Raw genomic sequence first — 24861 nt, forward strand, 5'->3', positions numbered from 1 at the left:
GCTCTCACCCCATACAAGGCTGCGTGATTGTGACGGTCCATTTCAGGAAGGGGAGGGGGGGGGGGGAGCGAAAGTTTTAAAAAAAATTATATATATATATATATATATATATATATATATATATATAATTATGTTTAGTAAAGGCCTTGGGTTTATATGAAGGGTCTATAATCATTCAAAAGTCAAAATATAAACAAAATAATGGATTTGAAACCTTCTAAGTTCTAATAGATATTGATAAATTGGGTCCTTATCCCCGATCTTTTGGAAAAAAAAATTACATAAGGCCTATTTTTCATACTTGTTTTGGGCATTTGAAATCTTGAAGATGGACCTGAGTGTATTACATGATTTTTCATAGTTTACTAATCTTCATATACAATATTATAATTTGCTATGTATCACTTATCAAATTAAAACATAAAGAAAGTACAATTGTTGGTTTTGGTGTTCAGTTGTTTTTTTTTTTTTTTAATTCTTTTAATTCTATGTATTGGGCTTTTTGTTTCTTGCGAGCAGTCCCCTTTTTCGTTTTATAAAATTTGGCCTTTTAATAAAAAGTTATGCATAGAAGATGAGTCTATCTTGATAGTGTTTGAATGCTAGTCACTTTCTTACGTATAAATGAATGATTGCCTATTAAATTTGACTTGGTCCAAAACTAAAAACATTATAAATTGAGTTAAGTTGTTTTATATCATCTGTAAACTTCAAAATTTCTATTATTATTATTATTATTATTATTATTATTATTATACAGTCTTCAAGTCTTCACATTTGGGTGATATTTTTGTTTGACACATTGACTATATTATGTGTGTTAAGAATAATGATAATTACGTGTAATATATTAATAATAATACTCAACATGTGTCCGACAAAATAGATAAAATACACTAAATATATTTTCCTATAGTCAAATAAAACCAGAGTCGTCCAAACCGTTCGCCACTCGAACTTGCTCGTCGTTCGCTCGGAAATTGCTTGGAAAATGCTCACTCGTTTTTCGCTTGATTGTAAACGAGCGAGCCGCTCTGCTCGGTTCGGTTTGTAAACGAGTCAAACAACGAGCAAAGGTCCGCTCGGTTCGGTTCGGCTCGAATATTTTTAATTTATTTTATATATAATTATATATGAACAAATATATAAATATATAGACAACACACATAAAATATAAGTATACAATTTTTTAAACCTTTTAAAATTCCTATTCGTCAATTTTATAGTTTCATCGGTTCGATTCAAGGTTTCAGAATATAGAAGTTTGTTCACATGTTCATTATATTTTACTTCAAACTTTTTTCTCCTAAAAATTTACAACTTATTACACGTTTGTCTAAAAACTACTATTTGTTTACAAAATATATTATTTACAACCGTTAAACTTGTTACTATTGAAATTTTTAGAGTGAAAAAGAAATAATTAATGCTTGAAAATCACTCGATGTTTGATCGAAAAATGTTCGATTCGATTTTGGTTCGTTTTGGTTTTCGCTCGGTTCAAATTTAGCCATTCGGTTGTATACGAGCCAAGCAACGAACAAGCCTTCGCTCGATTCGGCTCGGCTCGTAAACAACCCTAAATAAAACTGTTATATTTGATGCTGGTAATTAATTAAAGAGTATAGATGAGCTAATTTTAATTAAGAAATTTGGTATTTAGCAATGAAATTTCTTGTTCCAACATTGCGGCTAACCACCAATTTTTCTTTAATTTAAAACAAAATTTGAGCAATAAATTATTGAGGTGACGGGCGGACTTCAGCATCCATTTATCTATTTTATATTTATTATGAGTAACTATTTAATACGAACGCTCATAAATAAGTTCACATTCAACCCATGGGTACGTACGTAATCGGGTATTATAAGTAATAAAATTCATCCCCCTTTTCTTTTACCTAAAATTTAGTCTTCATCTTGACTCTTAGATAAGTGTAAATTATATTGATTTATACACATCAATCCGGAAGTTGCAATAATTGAGTAGTGACGAAGCTTGGATAAGAACGTCGGGGCTTGAACTCAAAATGTATTGAAAAAAATCATAAACCGGGGGGGGGGGGGGGGGGGGGGGGGGTTGGTGAAGGGTTCAAATTTTGGCCAAAAACAGGTAAATTTACACTAAATATAAAAGTTTTCGGACGAAAATCGAGAAATTCACACTACTGCGGAATAAAGGGGGTCGGGTCCACCCCTAGCCCTCACTATGCTTCGCCTATGATCAGGCTTATAGTCTGGTAGTTAGGGCGGTTTTCGTAAACGTTTCCTCCTAGGGTGGCCCGGGTTCGATCCTGACCAGGGGAGATTTGTCAGTACCTCTCAAAATGACTAGGAGTTTAGGTGTAAAAAAAACTAAAATAATATAATGAGAGGTAAAATAAGGAGGAAAACCAATTGTATGATGCAGAGGTGCACAAACCGGTTTACAACTCAAAATCGGTTTGGTTGGTCAACAAAGGTCAAAACCGGCTTATAATCGGTTTCAGTTCGGGTTGAAACCGGTTTCTTGCCATGTTACGATCGGTTTCAGTTCGGGTTTTGACCGGTTTTGGTTTTGGTTCGGGTTGAACCAGATTTTGCCCAGTTTCGGTTCAGTTAACCGGTGTGAAACCGGTTTTGGTGGAGAAAATTACAAACCGATTCCGAACCTACGGTTTCAAACTTTCAATAGGTTTCAAAGCGGTTTGGTTTCAGTTTGATTTCGAATCGGTTCGGTTAACCGATTTATTTGCCTTTCCCACCTCTTATCCATCTCTAGTATGATGGTTTAATTTGGCCATGTTAGGAAATATTTTTATATTTGTTGTTTTTAAGTTGTTACAAATGCACAACACTTTATTATATAATAATAATAATAATAATAATAATAACATCATGAGTTCATACACCACCGAAAAATCTTAGTTGTAAGGTTTTCAAGATCCTATTTCTGGTCCTTCCGACACGGCATGGCCCGACCCACCAACTATTATTATTTCTTATATATAATAATATTATTTTATTCTGAGAAAAGTAACAAACAATACCCTAAAAACAAACTAAACATTATAAACATGTTAAAAAAAATTGTATATTCTAATAACTAAATTGACATAAGGGCCGCATAAAGAGAAACCTACCTAACTAATAACTCTATTTCTCTTATTACGATAATCTAACAAACTTAAATTTATTTTAGAATGACAATTATACCCTTTAATTTAATGATAAAAATATTTGCTATAAGGCTATCCGAGGCGTCATCGGCAAAACCATTCGGCTTCATCGGTAACACAGACGCCATTCTCTCGGGTGCTTCATCCGTAATAGTGTCGGTGTTCACAGTTAAACGGATTTAATAATACTTTGATTATTTATTTTTTCTCTTAACTATCAATTAATTTTCGCAGTCGATCAATTAATTTTTTCATGTTTTAAATCTTTATCACCTTCTAACTTTCAAGAACTTTATTCATTAGTTTTAGTTATCTATTCACTATCACCCATTTCCTTTAATCTCGAGCTTAATATATAAAACTAAGTTTGTAATTGGAAATAAAAGATATAAGAAAGCAAAAAATTATTTAAAAGACACCAATCACAAAAATGTTCTATATAATCAAGAGTAATTAGTTGTTTAAATTGTTACAATGTCACTATATATTACTTATATTCGCATACGACCAATAAATAGATTGACTCAAAGCATGTCACGATTTTCACAAACACGACACAATACAAATAAATATATAAATCCCCTTCGGGTTGAACAATTTATCCGTCAATCCAAAACAACCCCCCTAATATCTTTATGGTTAACATTAAAAACAAGGCATAAATTAATCAAAATCAACAATCGACAAATCATGTTAAATTGATGAAAATTAATAGAGCACCAAATTTGTGCTCAAAACAATGATATATATAAACTTTACTCAAGTTAATTCTAAACAAACTACAATCACAAAAGTATATCTTTACAAAATCAATCAAATGTCCAAAATGTCTTCAAATCATCTAACCTAAAACTTAAACTTCAAATTTTCATTTTTATGATGGATATGAAGCAATCAAAGTATGTGGTATACAAGATGAATTGTTCCAAACCCTAGCATGCATCTTAAGTATCTCCATAGCTTTCTCCTTCATTTTACTCCCACAATCCACTTGCAACACCAAACAAAGCTTCCCCACCACCCCTAATTGCAACATCTCCACCACCACACCACCATTGCCCACAAACTTAGCCACCGAATGCACGATCCTCACCGCCCTCTCACTCGCCAAAGGCGAAACCCTAAAAATCCTTTTCGAAACAACCGCCAAACCCGCACCATGTTTCAACAACTCAGACCTTCCTTCAGCACATTGACAAAGAAGATCCAATGCCATTAACACCATTTCGGATATTCTTTTATCTATACTATCTAGTAGCATATCAATCAAAGCCAAAACCGCACCCGCCTCAGCCGCTCTTATTCGATTCCTACTCGATAAACAAACATTAATCAGTAGCTTCAATGTAGCTTTGGTGGCCTTTTGTGAAATATTATCATTCAATATCCTCACTAACTCTTCAAAGAACTCGGGTTTTAACAAAGGTGTTACGTGCATGTGCATGCCATCCGCGGCTTCAAACATTAGTTTCAACAACATGATGGTGTACGTACGAGTTTCATAATTACCCGCGCGTTGCAACACGAGTGTTAACGTGTCAACAAAGTCACCAGTCTTGATGAACAAACTTTGTAACCCTAATTGGGAAATATGCATGTGATGAATAATATTAATCGCTTCGTCGACTGCGGTGATCATGTACTCAAACCCTAAATCTTGATGATCAGAATGATTAATATAACATAATTGGTCATTTAAAACATATTTAGCAAGGTAATCTATAGCTCCCACTGCCTCCATTGACTTCTTATTTGTTTCACTCTCTAAAACAATACCTTTCAATCTTTTTAAACTTTCCATTCGCATGCTTGGGTGCTTTAAATCTTTTAAAAGTTTGAGGATCTCGGGTTTGGAGACCGGGGCCCGAGGGGTGGGGAGTCGGTCAACACCGGATATCAGGTTAATTGTGCACCAAGATTGGATTAACCGACGAAGGGTGTGGTTCGGGGTGAGCTCTACATGATCTAAAAGGACTTGTTTTGTGACCGGGCACGTGTTGTTCTTCTTGGTGTATAGCCACTTCTCGATGCTTTCGCGATCATATGTGATTCCGGATGGAAGCGTTACGGGGTCTTTCATGAGTTCTAAAGAGATTGGACACATGAAAAAGGTTGGTACTTCAATATTTTTGAGGTCACCCATTGGAAAATGAATGAATATATGAAGGTTTAAGCCTTTAAGGCTTTAAGGGCTTTTTTTTGTACTTGAATGAATGAAAGTTGTGTTTGTTTTTCTTCTGGTGTTATGAGGAAATGAAATGGTAATGTGTTGGTTTAATATATATGATGGGGAATAAGTGAGAAAATGGAATATTTTTTTTGGGTTTGAAAGTCAAAATAAAGAAAAATAAGGCAAGTTGTTGGTCAAAGGGAGATGAGGTTTGACTTTTCAAAGGTGTTGTGAGGCTCGAGATGTAGACAACTTTATTTTGTTATTAATGCATGTGCAAGAGTGCGGTGGCAAAGTGTGAACTTTGAAGGATAAGACTTCATTGTTAAGAAATTGCAACTTTAGGTTCTTCAAGTTTGTCTTTTTTGCATTTAGTGATCTGAGATTTATAAACTTGATATGTTGGATCCTAAAATACTATCGTTTACACAATGTTTTTAGACCCGGCTCGAATGTAGACCCGAATGTTGACCCGAATGTTTTACCGGGTCAAAGGTCGGACCGGTGTTTAACCCGAATAACATCATAAATTATATATATATATATATAATTCATATACATATAAGATTAACACGCTCATTTATCATTAAAATCAAAACGATTACAATAAAGTAGCAGACAAACAGGCAACAAGCTGCGCCGCAACCCCCTTTTGAATAGCAAAACCAATAATAATAACAGATTTTAATATTTATTTATGTTTTATACATTGTTTTTTAAATATATATTTATGTTTGATCAATAAAGACATCAATGAAGCTTGGTAGGTTGCCTCATGTGGTAATATTATTAAAGCTTCTATCTCGGAAATTATCCAAGTTCAAATCCCGGCAAACACATTTCATTTTGGATTTAATGAAAAATAGGTTTTACCGATTCACCCGCCAGGTCACCGGATCCGGACCGATAGCCACCTGCAAACCCCGGTCGGGTTTTTAGAAAACATCCAAATACCCTAACCCGACCCCGGCATAGGATTCGGGCCCCGGTCGAACCGGTCTAACTGACTGGGCCGGGTTTCAAAACACTGGGTTTAAATATTTCATGATGTATTGATCTAAAGAATTTTGAATATAGATTACCAAAGGAAGTATGACCATGCTTTTTGTAGTATGTTGTGCTTATATTTGTGATGTTTTTCGGTTACGTACATAATTAGATTTCGTATAATTGATTTAAGTTGTGTTGCTGCATTTTGGTTTCTAAGGTTGTTGTCGCGTTGGTTTAATTCCGTCGTCAAAAAATTTCTATTTTATGTACTTTATTTAGATTGTTGTCGATTTATTCTTTTTTTTTTGGGTGTTCACCATTAGGGTTTTCTAGTTCTAGGTTTATCTAATTTTCATACTGAGCTAAAAGGTAATTGAATAATTGAAATGTGTAATCTACATATGTTTATCGTTTTGGTTATGCCTATAAGGAACTATAGTTTTAATCACTACATGACATTGTTCGTGAACGTATACCCCTTTCGTGTTAATGGAACATGATAAAGTTTTGATGAAGAGAAGAAATACATTAACTGTTGATCAAGTTCTTGCTTCATAATGTGTATGGAAGTTGTGTGTTGGCACGTCAAAATTTAGATTATAATTCTTGGAATCTACAAGTTTCTGGGCAATACTTAAAAAATCAAGGCTTAAGAACACTCTACAAATAACTATATAAGTCTAGACACAAATGGTAGTCATGGACGGTTTAAGACAAGTCTTAGAATACTTAAGAATCTAAATGAGGGACTGGTCAATTTTCTAAAGCCCTAAACCAAATTCCAAATAAATGGTCTTTTCGAGCTTCCGATCCTAAATTATGGTCCATAAATTTTAGAAATTTTAAAAAGTATCTTAAATACAACACTATAAGTTACAAATTTAGGACTAGCTCACTTGATAAAGACTTTTGCCTCTTACTGGAAGATTCGGTGTTCTAACCCAAGTAAGACAAATGGTATTTTCACCAAACATAAGGACCTGTGTTAATAAAAATTACATTAACAGAACAAATGAAAACTTGAACATGTACAATATATCATGATCAACCCCCAACCGAATTTAATTTGAAGACTAAAAATGAAAAAAACCAAAAATATAGTGACAAGTTTGAAAAATAGAAAACTTTGATGGCATATTTGTAAATAGTCACAAGGTGGTCTTCTAATTGAATTATTGACTTTAAATGTCAACTTTTGCTTTTAAAACCCGATTAATACTCCTTAAATTTTGAAGTCTGGCTGGCTACCGACGTTTGTCGATAGATAAATCATAAATGAATTAGGTCGATTGGATGTATCTAAATGTTAGCAAGATGAGTCTGTGTGTATGTTACAATATATCTTTAAAATTCTAATATTAACTTAAGTAAAGTGCATTTTTCATCTTTATGGTTTGTTCAAATTTGTTATTTTAATCAAAAAGCTTAAGTTTTGCAATTTCTGTTCTCTGAGTTTCATTTTCATTAATATGGTTTGTTATAATTTGTTATTTTAGTTCAAAATATGTTAACGAGATGGACGAAATTACAACAAAATTTAAACTCTATGGACGAAAAAGACATGCTTTAAATTTTGATTGAATAACAAATTTGAACGGTCCATAACGACAAAAACCGTAGTTTACATTATAAACTTTTCTCTAATGCTATGGTTGAATATGATGGAAAATCAAAAAATCAAGGTTACTTTGTTTATTTAAACTGTTTGTATATATAATAAATTAATTATAAAATATATCAACTTGAGGCCCGTGTACTAAACAACTAATTGATGAAAAAAAGTAATATTTTAAAATTAAACGAAATACGAAAAGAATATAAATACATAATACACTGATAAGAGACCGCCATTATACAAAACAATTTAACTATTTGTTGGGTTGTTTTGGCAATTAATGATTTTACAGATTTAATTGGTTTGTAAAGATTAAAATAAGAGTAATAAACTGATAATTGACAAAAACATCATAGGTTTTAAAAATTATAGATGTTAATTTATTATCTTTGAAATGGTAATGCTTACTTTCGGTTGATAAAAAAACCAAAAAATTTAAAGACAAAAAAGTTAAAATAAAAAAATAAACCGTTGTTTTGAGTTTCTTTGTTTTTATAGTGTTCACTTTTTATATTTTATTAGAACATTTCCAACACATTCTCTATTCTATATCCATATATATTATATAATTATACTAAAAATCACTGTTTTTTCTCTCTTCTGTTTAATTAAATAACACTTTTTATATCTTTATCATTATCTTTTCTCTTTCCTCCACTCACAACCACTTTTAGAAAATATTAAAAATACGGTATGAACCGTGAATCCCCAAATTTAACTTTCCCATATAACATTTTTTCTTCTCTCTACTCACAACCATTCATAACCACACCATATAATTTATAAATTCCCCTCACATATTTTAAGGGAATGGGCTGTGAATGCTCTTATCCCCACTAATTTACGAAATTTTACCTTACCGTTACAACCTTACAAGGTTCTTTCGGCTTTCTCGTGTCAGCATCTTGATTTTTTTACCTATTAATTCTCATCTTCAACATGTTTTTAGGGAGTTATGGTTTAATTCGATGCTTATAGTACCAGACCAGATATCTAACCTGACAGTTTACTGGTTCATTGGATGTACATATCGGATAGGTTGAATCAAATTAAAGAAGAGGTAATGTAGGTGAAGAAACACTAAGTGAACCCACGGGCAGATTATAGATAATCTGGGGGTTAAGTAATGTTTCCCACGAGGATGAGGTCTAGCAGAGAAGGTTGTTCTTCAGGAGACCTGCAAAACAGACACCGTAAGCTCGTCACTGAGAAGGGGGGGGGGGGTTCCTCCTTGTGACCACCCTCCGGCGTGAGAATCAGACTAGATTGCTCTGAATATAAGTGTATATTAAAAGATTGCTAGATAAGATTGAGATATCAGATGATGTCCTTACCATTCCAAGGTGTTGGAGTATTTATAGCCGAAGGTAGGTTTCCTAGAAGGTACAGCCGGTTGAATAGTATTCCTGTTCTACCAACAGTGGACTACGCACAGGCCATACTGGTTGGTGGATAGGCTACGGCCAACAGTAACAAGGTCGGCTGTATACTGTTCCTTTACTGCCGGCTACGCACTGTTCCACCAACTGTAGGCTGCGCGCGTCTCATCGTAAGGGTTGGTGAGTAGGCAGCGGCTAATAGTGACAAACAGTACTAGAGGGTGCTCCTCCTCGTATTGTTGTCGGTGAGCTGTCACCCTGTGATTGGTTCATGGGCTGCACTGGTCAAATTGTCTGTTCCGCCCATACCTTAGTAGGTATAGTACGAAAGACCTTCCAGAAGCATACGGACTGGCTCATTTAGGCGGGAGTATTCCCGCCTTGCTCATTCCTTCATGTGACTACTGAAGTCGCGAATGCCTTGTGCGTGTAGCCTTGCTGTTAGTGCGGGTAGCCTTCCCTGATGGCTTGTATCCGCAGCTGCGGGAACAGGCGGGGAACTTCGCCATTGGGAGGCTTTCCCTGCGGGTACAGCTGGCGTACTGCGCGTAAGGTTCTCTGAGCATGGTGGGCCCTGCTGGAGCAGTTGGTTATTGCGCAGACGTCCCTGTTCAAGGTGAGTCTTGCGGGTCTAACTGGGCTCTGCTGGGACCTACCTCTTCAAGTCCCCCCAGTCCAATGTTCTTCTCATGAATTATTAATAAGTGAGGTGAACTTTTGGACTTAGCAAGGAGTTTTTGAAAAGTGTTTATTTTTTCGGTTTTCCGTGGTGATTCTTCCCGCGGTTTTCCTGATGTCACGCAGAAATTCCCGACTTTTCTGCTTGATCTTTGGGTGTGAAGCGGGTAGGTTTGTAACCTCCTCGTACGTCAGGAGCGTTGAGTCCTACTTGTGTGGATTCCCCGTGGGGTTTTGGTAGTTTTCAACATACTGATCAATTATGCTAAAACCACCAATCCCATCATGGAGTTTCGAACAATATAGTTCTCGACGTTCCCGTCATGCGGGGATGTTATTCCCGTTCCCGCCAGCATGGCCCAGAAGATCCTTCTTGGTTTGAATTCCCTGCAGAGTGCTAAGTATGTGAAGGGTTTTGCCTTGACACTGTACCCGCACTTGTCTTACGGTTACTTTACTTCCAAGGTATTCCTGGCGTCAATTCCCTGCGGGTGCTAAGTATGTGAAGGGTTTTGCCTTAACACTGTACCCGCATCCGTCCTACGGTTTCTTGGTTGCCAAGGAATTCTTGGCTTCAATTCCTTGCAGGTGCTAAGTTTGTGAAGGGTTTTGCCTTAACACTGTACCCGCACCTGTCTTACAGTTACTTGGTTGCCAAGGTAAGGGGTATTTTCCCGCTTACTTTTGAATCTTTTTGAATTTTGAATTTTGAAATTCGAAGAGTTGGTGGAAGGATAAGAACAGTCCAAACCTCTGACACGTCGTGCGACGGTTTCTTCTGACTGTGTCAGGACGTGCAGGAAGTTATGGTGACGTGACAGTACATGGTCATTCCAGACGCTTTTTCAGGCGCGTGGGCGCGATTTTTCGGGCGCGTGGCCGTGAAATTAATGGTATGCGTCCTGTCAACAGCTGTTGCAAGCTTGCATTTTGCCACGTGTCATAGTTTCATTGCACCTTCGTTTTCTCTTTCTTCCGCATTAATTTCATCGCATTAATTGCGATTAGTATATAAAGGGGGAGAGGGTTCTTTGTAATCCACACTTTCACTCTTCTCTTCATCTTCTTTGCGATTTCCGGCGAATACTCACCTTTTCAGGCAAGCATTCTCCCGAAATCGTTTTCTTCTTCTTTTACAAGATGTCTCGTGATCTCGAAACTGCAGTCGATGACAAGAGTACTGCTGGCGAGTGCCAGTGTGCTCTGCCTGGCGATCTGTATCGGTACGTCGTCAGGAAGTTCATGCTCGAGTCTCTCGAGCCTGAGTTTCCTGAACCCCACCAGACGGTGTACGATGCCCCCAGAGGCAAGATCGGGGTATATGCTGCATTCTTTGTCTATGGGAATCTTAGGTTCCCATTGACAAAGTTTGTTTACCGTGTCCTTGAGAGGCACGGTGTTCATTTGACCGAGTTGCACCCCATGGCGATCGCCAAGATTCGCCACTTCGAGTGGGTGTGCCGGATTTTGGGCGTTGAGCCCTATGTTGACCGCCTGATGACCTTCTACACTTGGAGGTGCATCCAGGGGTGGTATACCCTTACAACCCGAATCAAGGGTTTAAAGATCTGCACGACCGAGCGCAGTCTTCGCTCGTGGAAGCGGGAGTTCTTCTTCATATCCGCTCGCGCCATCCCCATTGCCATGAAATTCAAGAATGGGCAAGCACTTCCCAGCCTTCACGCCTCCAACTACCAGGAGGCGGAATGGTTTGCGAAGATATCTCGGGTCCAATCTCCGGTTTACCGGTTTGCGGAGTCCGGGATGGTGATGCTGGGGATGAGCCGGGTGTGGAAGGCTGCGGATGCGCATAAGATCCCAATCGTCCTCGAATACGGTTCGAACTCTGTTCCTTACGGTATGCTTTCTTTCTTTTTGTTGAATTAGAATTTCTTCTAACTTTTTTCCTGTTTACTTCAGAGGGGAACGACTTGCAGTCGCTCCTGAACCCGCGGGAGGCTGACGGTCCCGCACGGATGGGTACTCGCGCTCTAGGTGAGAACGAGTTGCCCATCCTAGAACAAACGGCGGATCGGTTCGTGGAGGTCTATCCGCTAGGCCATGAGATCCTTAGCGCCCGTCGGCCAGGTAAGGCGCTCTTCGACCCTCGACCCCTCAATGTTGAAACCTCTGCTGGAATTCCTGTAATCGTATGTTCTGATGAGGAATCCGCAGATGGTCCTCCGTTGGTTCGGAAGAAGAAGGCTGCCGGCGGGAAGGGGAAGGAGAAGGTGGCCTCCACAGCCGATCCAGCGCCTCGGTCTGACTCGGAGACCGAGAGCGAAGAGGTGGCGGGGAATCCCGGTGGTGACAAGATCACCATTCCGGAGGCTATGACAACTGTCACCGAAGAGCCCAGGATGACAACGGTGACCGGCGTGAAGAGGCCGGCTCCATCGGGTTCATCCCCGCCCGTCCGTACTTTCAGGCTCAAGAAAACCCGTAAGTTCAAATTTCCTTTAGCTTTTATCTTCATAGCTTAATATCGTTAACACTTATCTTCTTTACGCAGGCGTGGATGTTGGCGCATTCCAGGGTGGAGCGCAGAGTGGTACCTCCCCGCCAATGACGGTAGGCCCGGTCAGCCTACCTGAGGCGACGACCCAGGCGGCTGCGCCTGCGCCTGCATCCGCTGGTTCAGTTGCTCACTCCTTTGAGCCGACTGTTCCAGCTGTGATGACGTCACCGCCGGCTGTGAGTGCTATTTTTACAGCATCCTTCACCGAGCCGGCGGTTACTATTGCTGCGGATTCCGCGGCGGCTGCTACCATGCCCCCGCCATCGGCAACGACGGCCGATCCATCAGGTACGCATGGGGCTTCTCGCCAATCTCTGCCACCTTCCCATCTGCCTGACCTCTTGGATGGATTTCCCTTGGGTTCAGGTGATGGGTTTGGTGGCTACCGGCCTGTAATTGACCCTACAGGTGCGTAGGGTTCTTTTGGCCCTTTTCATATTTTTTTTATTTTTTTTTATATATCATCTTTCCCTAACTGCTTTATGTTTTTTGCAGTGTCGGATTCCAATGAAGAGTATGTTCCACGATGGAACATTCGCCGAGGAACAACCCTTCGCACCCCTGTGGAGTGCGTGGAATGGGCTCGTCACGCTGCTCCCAGTGGTGCGTTGGGGGAAGCCATGGCTAGCTACCAGGAGGGTAGGCTAACCAATGAGCTTCGGGTTCTCCTGGCCCGGATGCAGCCGCGCGTCGAGCTGCTTTGTCGTGAAAACGACAAGTTAAAAGCAGCTCGCCTTAAAGAAGTGGCTCAGGCGCGAGCTGTCCGGGAGGAGAACCAAAGGCTTTCCGCATTAGCCGCGGAAAAGGAGAAGGCCTTCAAGGCCCTCGAGGTTGAAGTTCAGGCTCGACTCGAGGCCCGTTCCAAGGCTGCCCAAGCTGTTAATGAACAGCTTCGGCTGGCTAAGGAAACTACGAGGAACGCAACTGAGAGGGCCACCAAGGCTGAAGCCGTTGCTGAGCCTCTACGCGTGGAGAATGAAGAGCTTAAAGCCAAATTAGAGGCTCTCCAGCAGGCTCATGATGCCTTGGCGATGGAGGACGCTAAGAAGCTTCAAGAAATCCTGGACCAGAGGGGGGTGCTTGACCATACCGAGCGTAAGCTAAAGGGCGTCGAAGAGGCTGCGGCTAAAGATGTGTTGCTTGCCAACCTCAACAGGAGTGAAGCCGAACGCGCCCGTAACGAAGCTCAAGCTGCCCTCCAAGAAGCTCTGGTTGCCAAGGAATGGCTTCTTCGAGAAGCGTTGTCTCAGGTAAGTTTAGCTTCATGTCTTCACGCTTTTCTTTATAAATAGAAAAGGTTCTGATATTTGTATTTTTTCTTTGTAGGTTGTGTATCGGGTCTTCTCAGAGACGTCTTATGACGATGCTATGAGCGCAGCTCTCAACGCTTCTCATGAGGATGGGGAAAAGGCCGGCTTCCTGCTTGGTCTAGGGTTTGTTGAGAAAGGCATCCCGCCTTCTAACTTCCCTTTGTACGATGTAGATACTGAAGCTATTTACGACCAAGCAGTGAACCAGTATGCCGCCTTCCCGCATCCTGTGGTGGAGAAGGTGAACGAAGTCGCTGCTGCTGATGATGGGCTAGCTATTCTTAAAGCCTTCCTTGAACCACCACGCTCTACTGATGGAGCGGGTCCAAGTGGAAGTGGTCCTGAAGCCTGACTCTGAAGATCCCTTTCCACCATTAGCGTAGATTTTTGCTTTTGTATAGCTTTGTAATATTTGAATTTTGATGAAATAAAGATTGTGTTTGCTCTTTGCCTTGTTTATTTTACGCATGTTTTGATCTTAGTAATTTCTTTAGTACTTAGATAAGTTAACTTTTTAACGTGGTAAATTATAAGTTTGTTTCGCTTCCTCTTTCATGATTGTGCGGGTATGACCGTCACTTACACTTAGTAGGATGGCTTAACTTTACTTATATCTGACCTGCGTGGAAGTTTTCCTCATCTTTTCCTTTGAAATTTTCTAAGTGTTCAGAATAAGTTAACCTTTGAACGTGGTAGATGATAGGTTGAAGTTTTGCTTCCTTGCTCGTGATTGTGCGGGTAAGACCGTCACTTGCACTTACAAGGATGGCTAAACTTTACTTACACCTGACCTGCGTGTAGGTTTTCCTTATTTTTAGCGTTGTGTTTATGCAGGTTTTGCCGCCTTCCACACGTAACGACTTACTTCTTCCCCCATTTATGCGGTGAATACCGGCACTAGTGTGGGAAGTTCATAAGTATAAAGGTAAGGCTATCAACACATTGTGAAAGGAGAATCATTTCCATTAGAAGTGGCTCTAGGCCTTTTCTTTACAAATTTGGAATTGATCTACATATAACATTTGCGTAATTGAGCTCCATTCCATGTTCTTGGGATGGGAGTGCCATCGAGCCTTTCGAGCCAGTATGCGCCCTTTCCCAGGACTTCTTTGATAATGTATGGCCCTTCCCAGACCGGGGCCAGCTTTCCTGGGCGTTCTTGGTTCGAAGCCTCGTTGTTACGCAGTATGTAGTCTCCTACATTGAAGTTGCAGAGTTTTACCCGCGTGTTGTAGTACTTTTGCATTTGTCGCTTGTAGTTCTCTTCACGCACTGCGGCTAAGTCTCTGCGTTCCTCGGTTAGCATAAGGTCCAACCGTTTTTCGGCATCATTGTCTTCTGGCTGAATCAAGACCCTTGGTGAGGGTAAACCAATTTCGACCGGGACCATGGCTTCAGTGCCATAAGTGAGACTGAACGGGGTTTCTCCCGTACTGGCCTTCTTCAGCGTTCTGTTTGCCCAAAGGACGTGTGGAAGCTCGTCCACCCAGCCGGATCTGTGTTCCAAGAGTCTTTTCTTTATGCCTTCGACGATGCTCTTATTTGCTCTTTCCACCTCACCATTACCTTGCGGGTGTGCCACTGAGGTAAAGGTGTGGGTGATTTGAAGTTCTTTCAGCCACTGTTGTAGCTTCTTGTCAGCAAAGTTGGTGCCGTTATCGCTCACCAAATTCTGTGGAAGTCCAAAACGACAAATAATAAATTCCCAAATAAATTTTTTGATATGTTTCGCGGTTGTTTGGGCTAAGGGTTTTGCTTCTATCCACTTGGTGAAGTAGTCGATGGCTACCACTAGGAACTGAACATTTCCTGCTGCTGTAGAAAATGGGCCTGTCACATCGATGGCCCACTTCTGAAATGGCCATGAAGAGGTGACTGGAACAAGTTCATTCTTCGGGCGGTGCGTGTTGGGTGCGTAGAGCTGGCAAGACCTACATTTTCTGATGTATGCCAGCGCATCCGTATGCATCCCCGGCCAGAAGTATCCCGCATTGTTTAGCTTAGCTACAACAGCGCGGGGACCTGCGTGTATTCCACAGATGCCTTCGTGTACTTCCCTTAGGAGGTAGTCAGCATCTTGGTTGTCCACGCATCTCAAAAGTGGGCCAAGAAAGTTACGCCTGTAAAGAATGTCATCGATGAGTTGATAATTCAGTGCTTTACAGCGTAGTTTTCTTGCCTGTGCTTTTGACTCTGGCAGTGTACCTGTCGCAAGGTATTTTATTATTGGTGTCATCCACGTTTCTGCGCCGGTTTGGATGACACGAATTTCCTTGTGCGGGACCGAAGGTGTCTCGAGGAGTTCAATGCGTATATCCTTTCCTAAGTGGGTATTGGCTAATGATGCAAGCTTGCTTAACGCATCCGCATATTTGTTTTCACTTCGCTTGACGTGTATTACTTTGCAGTCGTTGAAATCGCGCATAAGGGATTTTGCTTGTGCGAGGTACAGGGCCATTGTGTCGTTCACGGCCGTGTACGTCCCGTTGATTTGATTGGCTACTAACATGGAATCCACGTGGGCTTCCAAGTTTTTCACTCCCATTTTACGCGCAATTCTCAGCCCAGCCAAGAATGCCTCATACTCGGCTTCGATATTCGTACTTGGAAAATCCAGTCGAATAGCGTAAGTGTATTCTTGGCCTGCTGGGTTGGTTAGTTTCAGCCCTGCGCCTGAACCCTCGTTACTGGCTGCTCCATCCGTGTAGAGTCGCCAGACATCATTGATGTCTTGTGCTGGAGAGGGTTGAGCCTCTTCCTGGCACTCTTTTTCCCGCGATGCAGGCACTTCCGCAATAAAGTCGGCCAAAACCTGGCCTTTTATGGCTGGTCTTGGCTTATACTTTATCGCGTACTCCCCCAACTCAATTGCCCATTTGGCTAGGCGTCCCGATAACTCGGGTTTGCCTAGAACGTTTGCAAGTTTGAAGTTGGAGAGAATGGTGATTGGGTGACCCTGGAAATATCGTCTTAACCTGCGTGAAGCGTGTATAAGTGCCAAGACTAATTTTTCGAGGGTAGAGTACCGGGTTTCTACGTCTGTTACGATACGGCTGACACAATAGATTGGCATCTGGATGCCTTTTCGCTCTACTAGCAGGACTGCCCCGGTTGCTCTATCTGTTTCGGAAAGGTATAGGATTAACTCCTCTCCCGCTTTTGGTGCTGTGAGCGTTGGGAGTTCGATCAAGCGTGACCGAATCTCCTGAAAAGCTGCTTCCGCTTCTGTTGTCCAGCGGAAGTGCGTTTTCTTTAAACAGTTTCTCAACGTTGACACGAATGGAAACGACTTATCCGCGTGGTTTGCCAAAAAGCGATTAAGTGCCACTAGTCGTCCATTCAGTGTCTGAGCCTGTTTGATGGTAGTAGGTGATTCTATTTTGATAATGGCGTCAACCTTTTCAGGGTTCGCTCTGAAGCCATCTTTAGTGACGATGACCCCCAAGAACTTCCCTTCTTCCATCCCAAAGGCACACTTGCTCGGGTTGAGCTTCATGTTTATCTTCCTAAGCGTGTTGAAAGTTTCTTCGACGTCTTTCAACATCGCTTCTGGGTCAAGGCTTTTAATGACCAGGTCATCCATGTAGACTTCCAAGTTCCTCCCAATTTGGGAATGAAACTCTTTGTCCATCAGACGTTGGTATGTGGACCCGGCATTCTTAAGTCCGAATGGCATCATTTGATAACAAAATGTGCCATCGGGCGTCCGAAAAGCGGTTTTGTCCTGATCATCAACGGCCATGTGGATTTGATGGTACCCCTTATACGCGTTCAGGAAGCATTTAAGGCGGAACGGTGCCAACGAATCCACCTTAAGATCAATTTCAGGTAACGGATAACAATCTTTGGGGCATGCTTTGTTCAAATCCTTGAAATCTATGCACATGCGCCATTGTTTGTCATTCTTCGGTACCATAACGGGATTTGCAACCCAAGTTTGATATCTACTAACGCGTACGATGCCTGCGTCAAGGAGTTCCTTGACTTGGGTTCTACACGCGTTAGTTTGTTCTGGCCCCATTACTCTGCGCTTTTGTACGATCGGCGTAACAGCCGGATCGCATTTGAGCTTATGCTCTGCCTTACTTCGGGGTACACCAGTCATGTCAGCTGGTGTCCACGCGAAGATGTCAGCGTTTCTTTGTAATAAACGCTTGAGTAAGGTGCGTGTGGGATCAACAATTGTTGGGCCAATGGTGACGGCCTGGTCAGTGTACTTGCCGTTGAAGGCCCATCTTTCTGGTTCGGTGATGGTTGGTTTAGCCATCTTTGGTTTGGGTTTAGATGAGACAGATGCGATGCATACCTGGGGAATGCCGGTGATCATCGCTACACCCTCAGCTGTTGGCCATCCCATCATGCCGTGGACTGAGGATACCACGGCGTTGAATCTTGCCATCCCGTCTCTCCCGAAGAGGATGTCGTATGTATGGTGTGGCTTCCTCATCACGACAAAGTCCACATCTTCTGTGCGGGAGTGTTTCCCATCCGTAAGAGCGACAGGGAAAGATAGGATACCCAGGGGGGTGTTTGTGCTGCCATCAAACCCTTCCATCGAGGCGCAGATCGTTTCCAGGCGTTCCTTGTCTTCGTCATCTAGCTTGTCGAAGAACTGTCTGTACATCACCGTCGACGATGCGCCGTTGTCAGCAAGAGTGCGGGAGGTGATGTAGTGCCCCAGCTGGCTTTTGATGACGATAGGGCCTTCTTTGCTGGGTCCTCCTGGCACTCGCGGGAAGCGCACCTCAGCTTCCTTCCACGAACATGGTTCTATCGTTCGCCTTTTTCTTCCTCTGATCTTACCATGAACCATGTTGATGCTGATGTCAACGGGCTTTCGTCCGTTGCCTCGGTACCGGTTGTCGTTTCTTCCTCCCTTCTTGATTGATGCCACCAGGTGTGCCAGTCTTCCATCCTTGACGAATGCTTCAATAATATCCTTTAAGGATGTACACTCTTCCGTACTATGACCTTTTGTCCCGTGGAAGTCACAGGATTTACTCTGATCCGCATTAGGTCGTTGCCGGATCATTGGAGCCTTTGGCCATGGTAGTTTTTCAGTGGCAAATATCTCCGTGACGCTTTTGGTGAGTGGCGTCCACCGGTGCTTTTGGCTTGAAGGGTGTGTGTGATTTCTTGTCACACCCTCAAAATCCACTAACGGAGTTTTACCGTCAGAGGGTGTGAACTGGCAGGATCGGAATCATTAGTTATAATCAAACCAAAGAAAAACGTTTAAATGTAAATAAGTGCGGAAGCGTAAAACCTTAATTCAAAAGTTGCGTCACGCAGGACGACTTAAAACCAAATGTAACTGTTAAAAATTAAGTTTGCAGAATAAAGATGGTTTCAATTAATGCATGCTCCTAAACCGCGCGCCCGCCTCGGCTACCTGAGAATAACATACTAAAAGTGTCAACACAAGGTTGGTGAGTTCACAAGTTAAATAAGATAAATCGTTTAGCGTTTTGCGTAACCTCGTTACGACGATTCAGTGTTTTGCGTAACCACGTTACGACGTTTAAGTGTTGCGTAACCACGTTACAACGTTTAAGTGTTTTGCATTACCAGATAGTGTTATGTCAAATTATATATCGATAGGTAGCTAATCTATACAACAAGTATCGCTAAGTGGTTCGCGACCGAAGCTGACTGTTTATCAAGTGCCCGTCACCAGGTCAATCCAGACCATGGTAAGTATTAGCCAAAATTACACCCACTCAACCTCCAGTTGAGCTTAACGTCGGGTGGGGTTTGTCAAACCCAGTAGTACTACTCAACAGTGACTCGCTATTCCAAATATTAACCGGTCCGATGTGTGGGACTTCAAATGTTACGTTTGCCGCTTAGCCTTTATAAGTGATATATAATTTATAACAAAATCTTAAATATGCGTTTTTCTCAGAAAATATGTTTATCGGAGTATGTTATCTCCCCCAAGTGAAAAACGTTTGAAAACAGTTCAAAGAGCGGGGTAAGTGAAACTCACTGTTTGCGAAGAATATCCCGATCTAGATCACCAAGTGATGTGCGTCGCAGAAACTCTCTAGCGTTCTAAATAACAAAGAGATTTTCTAAATATCGGTACGTTTAACGAGTCTCTAGACTCGGCACATAATACCTATGCACGTAACAGATTTCGTGTTTCGTTTGTGAATTGTGTGTGACTTAAACAAGTACAATTGTGATACGATACATGAGTGAGCAATTACTTTCGTGTCACGTACTAATAACATACTTTACTAGCAATTATTCCCGTAAGGGCATTTTGGTCAACAAACAAAGATTAACTAACCATTATTCCCCATAAGGGCAATTTGGTCAATTCATGGCAATCAACTAACAACTATTCCCCGCAAGGGTATTTTGGTCAAAATACAACAATTATACAAAAACTATCATATTTCATGCATTCCTACACAACTCAGCAGCTAGTTTCGTTATGACAGAATTTCTACTTGAAAGATTTCACTAGTTCACCGATCATAACGTCTCAATTAATTCACCAAAAATCACCACAGAAGCATACATATCTTAGGTTTCCAGAACATATTTTATCTTATTTTTATTCCACATATTTTTCTTATAATGACCAAAACATTACAGCAAACTCATATCAGTCAGATTCATGTGCAACAGAATGTTATTTGCAATTCCCATTAAACGAAAAATCCAATAAATGCAAGACCACTTGGGTTTGGTTCCTAACTCAATGAGTCAACTTCCAGAAGTGGAACCAACCCAATTGGTCTCGTAGTTCATGAGATATAACATTTACAACATAACCTAACAGCAGGTCTAACAGCTCAGCTTTGCATCACGTTTTTGTAAAATCATAAAAGTATACTTCCACTTATCCAAAAATTACGAATTTATACTTTATGAGAACTGGACTCAACCTAGTTTACTGCAGTACCCACAATCTCAACCAATTTTCACGTTTACACTTCGTTACAGTCACTTGAACATCGTACATACATTCTGTCCAGATTCTGTTCACATCAAAACTCAACAATTTCACTAGCCATGGATCACAAATAAATCATATAACATGCTAGACACTAATACTACTATCCATGCAACTCAATTACACCATACATACAAGATTAGGGTTTGTGTTTTAACTCAAATCAAAGACAACAATCAATCAAGCAACAACATCAATACTAGTTATCAATCATCATGAATTCAACAACCACCATGTTAACTCATACATACATAAGAAAATCGGCTGCCTAGGGTTTTTGATTAACCCATTAAACATCAAAATCAAACAACAAGAAGATAAAGGATGATCAATTATACCTTCCTAGCACCTAGTTCTTGGATTAAACACTTGATTAAGGCTTGAATGTGTGTATGGAAGTGACGGCAGCCAAGGGTGGGGTGGGAGCTTGTTCCGATCGGGTTTTTGAAGAAAGAATAATAATAGGTTAGGGTTTAGTTAAGGATATATTTATAATAATACAAGTTACACTCTAGTCCCTAATCTTTCAAGTGTTACATCTCTAGCCTAAACTAGTTGGTTCTTGTTTCTTGTTTAACATTCCACATAACAATCAAGTAACACACATATATCTAACACATAATACTCACATAATTAGTGTTTTGACGTTTGTCGTTTATTTATCAATCGTTCGCGTCAACTCGTTTGCGTTTCGGTGCAAATCCCGAAAGACTACACATGTAGTAAGTGTTAAGCGTCATTTAAACCCTAGTTTAAATGTAATGAAGTGTGAATTGACGGAGTTGAGTTAACGGGGTTAACCTGAAATTGACGATTGTCACATTTCTTCCGCCAACAAGAGGGTGAGAGCTGGATGAGGTGTCAAAGTTTACCCTTGACTGCCAGATACCTAGCTTCCTCTTTTTGTTCTGCCGGGCGATCCGAACATTGTTCTCTCTTGTCCTCTGCGTGTAGAGGTGTGTACTCTGGGGAAGATCCCTTCCCAGTTGCTTCTCCGTCTCGGCAAAGCGCTTTGCCGCCGTCATGATGGCATCCCATGTTGATGGCATGCCATCCTTACCCGTCAACGTGCGGATAAGCTCTGGGTATTCTGCGCCTTGGATGAAAGCGGCGCGAACAAGATCTTCACTTATGTTGCCGAGACTTAGCTTTTTGGAGTTGAAACGGGTGATGAAGTCTAGTAAAGATTCATCCTCCTCTCTCACGCAGTTGAGGATCGTCCACTGTTCTTCGGTATATTTCCTCTGTTGGCTGAAGTGCTGGCTGAACTTGTTCTGAAAGTCCGCCCAGTCATATATGTGGTGGACCGGTAAACGATCAAACCATGCCCTGGCTGCTCCAACCAGAGTCATCTGGAACATATAACACCACGTGGGTTCCGTCCAGTTACTGACGGTTGCCCCCGCAATGAATCTGTTCAAGTGGTCGTCTGGGTCGGATAGACCATCATAAGTGCCAATGTTGGACATTTGTTTGGCACTTCTCGGGGCGATTGCTTCCGCAATGTCCCTTGCAAACTTTGACTTTCCTGCATTTGTAGCAGTTGGCCTAAAGGTTTTGGAGAAGTCACGCGGGTTTCTCTCCGCATTCGTGGGTTTAAAAGCTTCCCCAAAATTCCTTTTCGGCTGGAAGTCCGTTTCCTTACGCTTCCCTTTCGCCTTATGGCGAGGGTTTGCGTCGGTATCGGATTCTTCCCTCTCGTCGTCTGAGTACTCGCACTCGCTGTTCATATTGAGATGTTGGCGAGTACTGCCGAATTCGTCAGCCTGTTGAACTGAATCCAATTCAGCTTGGAACTCTCTCTGACGTGCTTCGGCCCACGCCTTCACTTGATCTAGTGTTTGGCGAGGGACCCTCGTTCGTTTTTCCAACTGGGCATCGGTGAACCCTAGTGGAATATTTACTGCACTTGCCCCGGCTTGGGTAGTCGGGGTAGTGTTCGTAAGATTTGTATAACCGCCGGTGTTCCCCCCAGTTGCTGGGGTTGTGGTTACCGGGGTTTCTTGGTCGGTTACTGGCCTTAGGACCGGAGTAACGTTAACCATTTCTTCAGAAATTTTGAAAAAACTAAATTAGTTCTAGCTTTTATGCACGGATGGCGCCAATGAAGAAACACTAAGTGAACCCACGGGCAGATTATAGATAATCTGGGGGTTAAGTAATGTTTCCCACGAGGATGAGGTCTAGCAGAGAAGGTTGTTCTTCAGGGGACCTGCAAAACAGACACCGTAAGCTCGTCACTGAGAAGGGGGGGGGTTCCTCCTTATGACCACCCTCCGGCGTGAGAATCAGACTAGATTGCTCTGAATATAAGTGTATATTAAGAGATTGCTAGATAAGATTGAGATATCAGATGATGTCCTTACCATTCCAAGGTGTTGGAGTATTTATAGCCGAAGGCAGGTTTCCTAGAAGGTACAGCCGGCTGAATAGTATTCCTGTTCTACCAACAGTGGACTACGCACAGGCCATACTGGTTGGTGGATAGGCTACGGCCAACAGTAACAAGGTCGGCTGTATACTGTTCCTTTACTGCCGGCTACGCACTGTTCCACCAACTGTAGGCTGCGCGCGTCTCATCGTAAGGGTTGGTGAGTAGGCAGCGGCTAATAGTGACAAACAGTACTAGAGGGTGCTCCTCCTCGTATTGTTGTCGGTGAGCTGTCACCCTGTGATTGGTTCATGGGCTGCTCTGGTCAAATTGTCTGTTCCGCCCATACCTTAGTAGGTATAGTACGAAAGACCTTCCAGAAGCATACGGACTGGCTCATTTAGGCGGGAGTATTCCCGCCTTGCTCATTCCTTCATGTGACTACTGAAGTCGCGAATGCCTTGTGCGTGTAGCCTTGCTGTTAGTGCGGGTAGCCTTCCCTGATGGCTTGTATCCGCAGCTGCGGGAACAGGCGGGGAACTTCGCCATTGGGAGGCTTTCCCTGCGGGTACAGCTGGCGTACTGCGCGTAAGGTTCTCTGAGCATGGTGGGCCCTGCTGGAGCAGTTGGTTATTGCGCAGACGTCCCTGTTCAAGGTGAGTCTTGCGGGTCTAACTGGGCTCTGCTGGGACCTACCTCTTCAGTAGGTCATAATCATTTTATATAAAATAAAAATATGTAAGTAATACATAAAACTTGTAGTAAGAATATATAGGTAATACATAATGTTGTTACAACAAATAATGATAAGGGATGATATAGACGGCTCCATGGCTTAAATGCTTAAATGGATCTCCAGATGAACAAAGCGTTAGCTCACTGCATGACGTGATCTCCTGTGATCAACCTTCGGCGTGAGAATAAATTAGTTGTTTTTAAGGAAGTATAATCAGAGTAAGAAGAGAGTACTGAGTACGAGAGACGTGTTTAGAATGAGAATACATGGGATGCCAAAGACATCCTTATATAGTGGGATTCATTGACCAAGCCGGCACCTTGTGGATTGCTCCTATGCTCAAAGGGGTATGACGTTTCTCTCATTTACTGGTTGCAAGCAAGCCTTTACCCTTTTGGGTGAGTGAGGCTTCTATATGTTGGACAACAGACCTCTTTCACTCAACCATGTGCAAATGTGACTAGTATTTGTATGCGGCGCCCAAACTTGACTTTTGGGCATTATTGTGATGTTAGGGGTGAGCATAAACCAATTGAGACCCCCAAGGCCCACGAGACTCAAAATGACCAAACCCAATTATATTTTAATAGCGTTGGTTCCCAGGTATAAAGAATACCACAAATCGAGTCCAGGCCGAGCATCACGAGTAAGACCCGTTTGCTCCTCCTATAAAGGTGAGCATAAACCGGGTAATGCTCGCGAGACCTGAAATGATCAACATGATTATTTACAACAAGGTTGATTCCTAAGTTCGAGAATACCCTAAACTGGATCTGAGTCGGGTATTGCGGGGAAGACCCTACTCACCCCTAGTTGATGTCAAATCAGATAGATGTTTTTAAGCTTTTAACCATTTAAGTTTAGGAGCTATCATAGTATATACAAATCACAAAACATCCCACATATGCGTAGACATCTTATTTAACAATCCTTTTATTTTTGGAAAGTTTGAAATTGATTTATAATGCA

At 41.7% G+C, this 24861-nt stretch overlaps 1 pseudogene; it reads right to left on the reverse strand.

Moving 5' to 3' along the window:
* Positions 1-3989: 3989 nt before the first annotated feature.
* LOC143626831 (E3 ubiquitin-protein ligase PUB23 pseudogene) lies at positions 3990-5335 on the reverse strand (annotated as a pseudogene).
* Positions 5336-24861: the final 19526 nt, after the last annotated feature.

Source organism: Bidens hawaiensis, unplaced genomic scaffold (genome assembly GCF_021521415.1).
Source record: "Bidens hawaiensis isolate Kalapana, Puna unplaced genomic scaffold, B.hawaiensis_p1.1 tig00004525_1, whole genome shotgun sequence".
NCBI lineage: Eukaryota > Viridiplantae > Streptophyta > Magnoliopsida > Asterales > Asteraceae > Bidens > Bidens hawaiensis.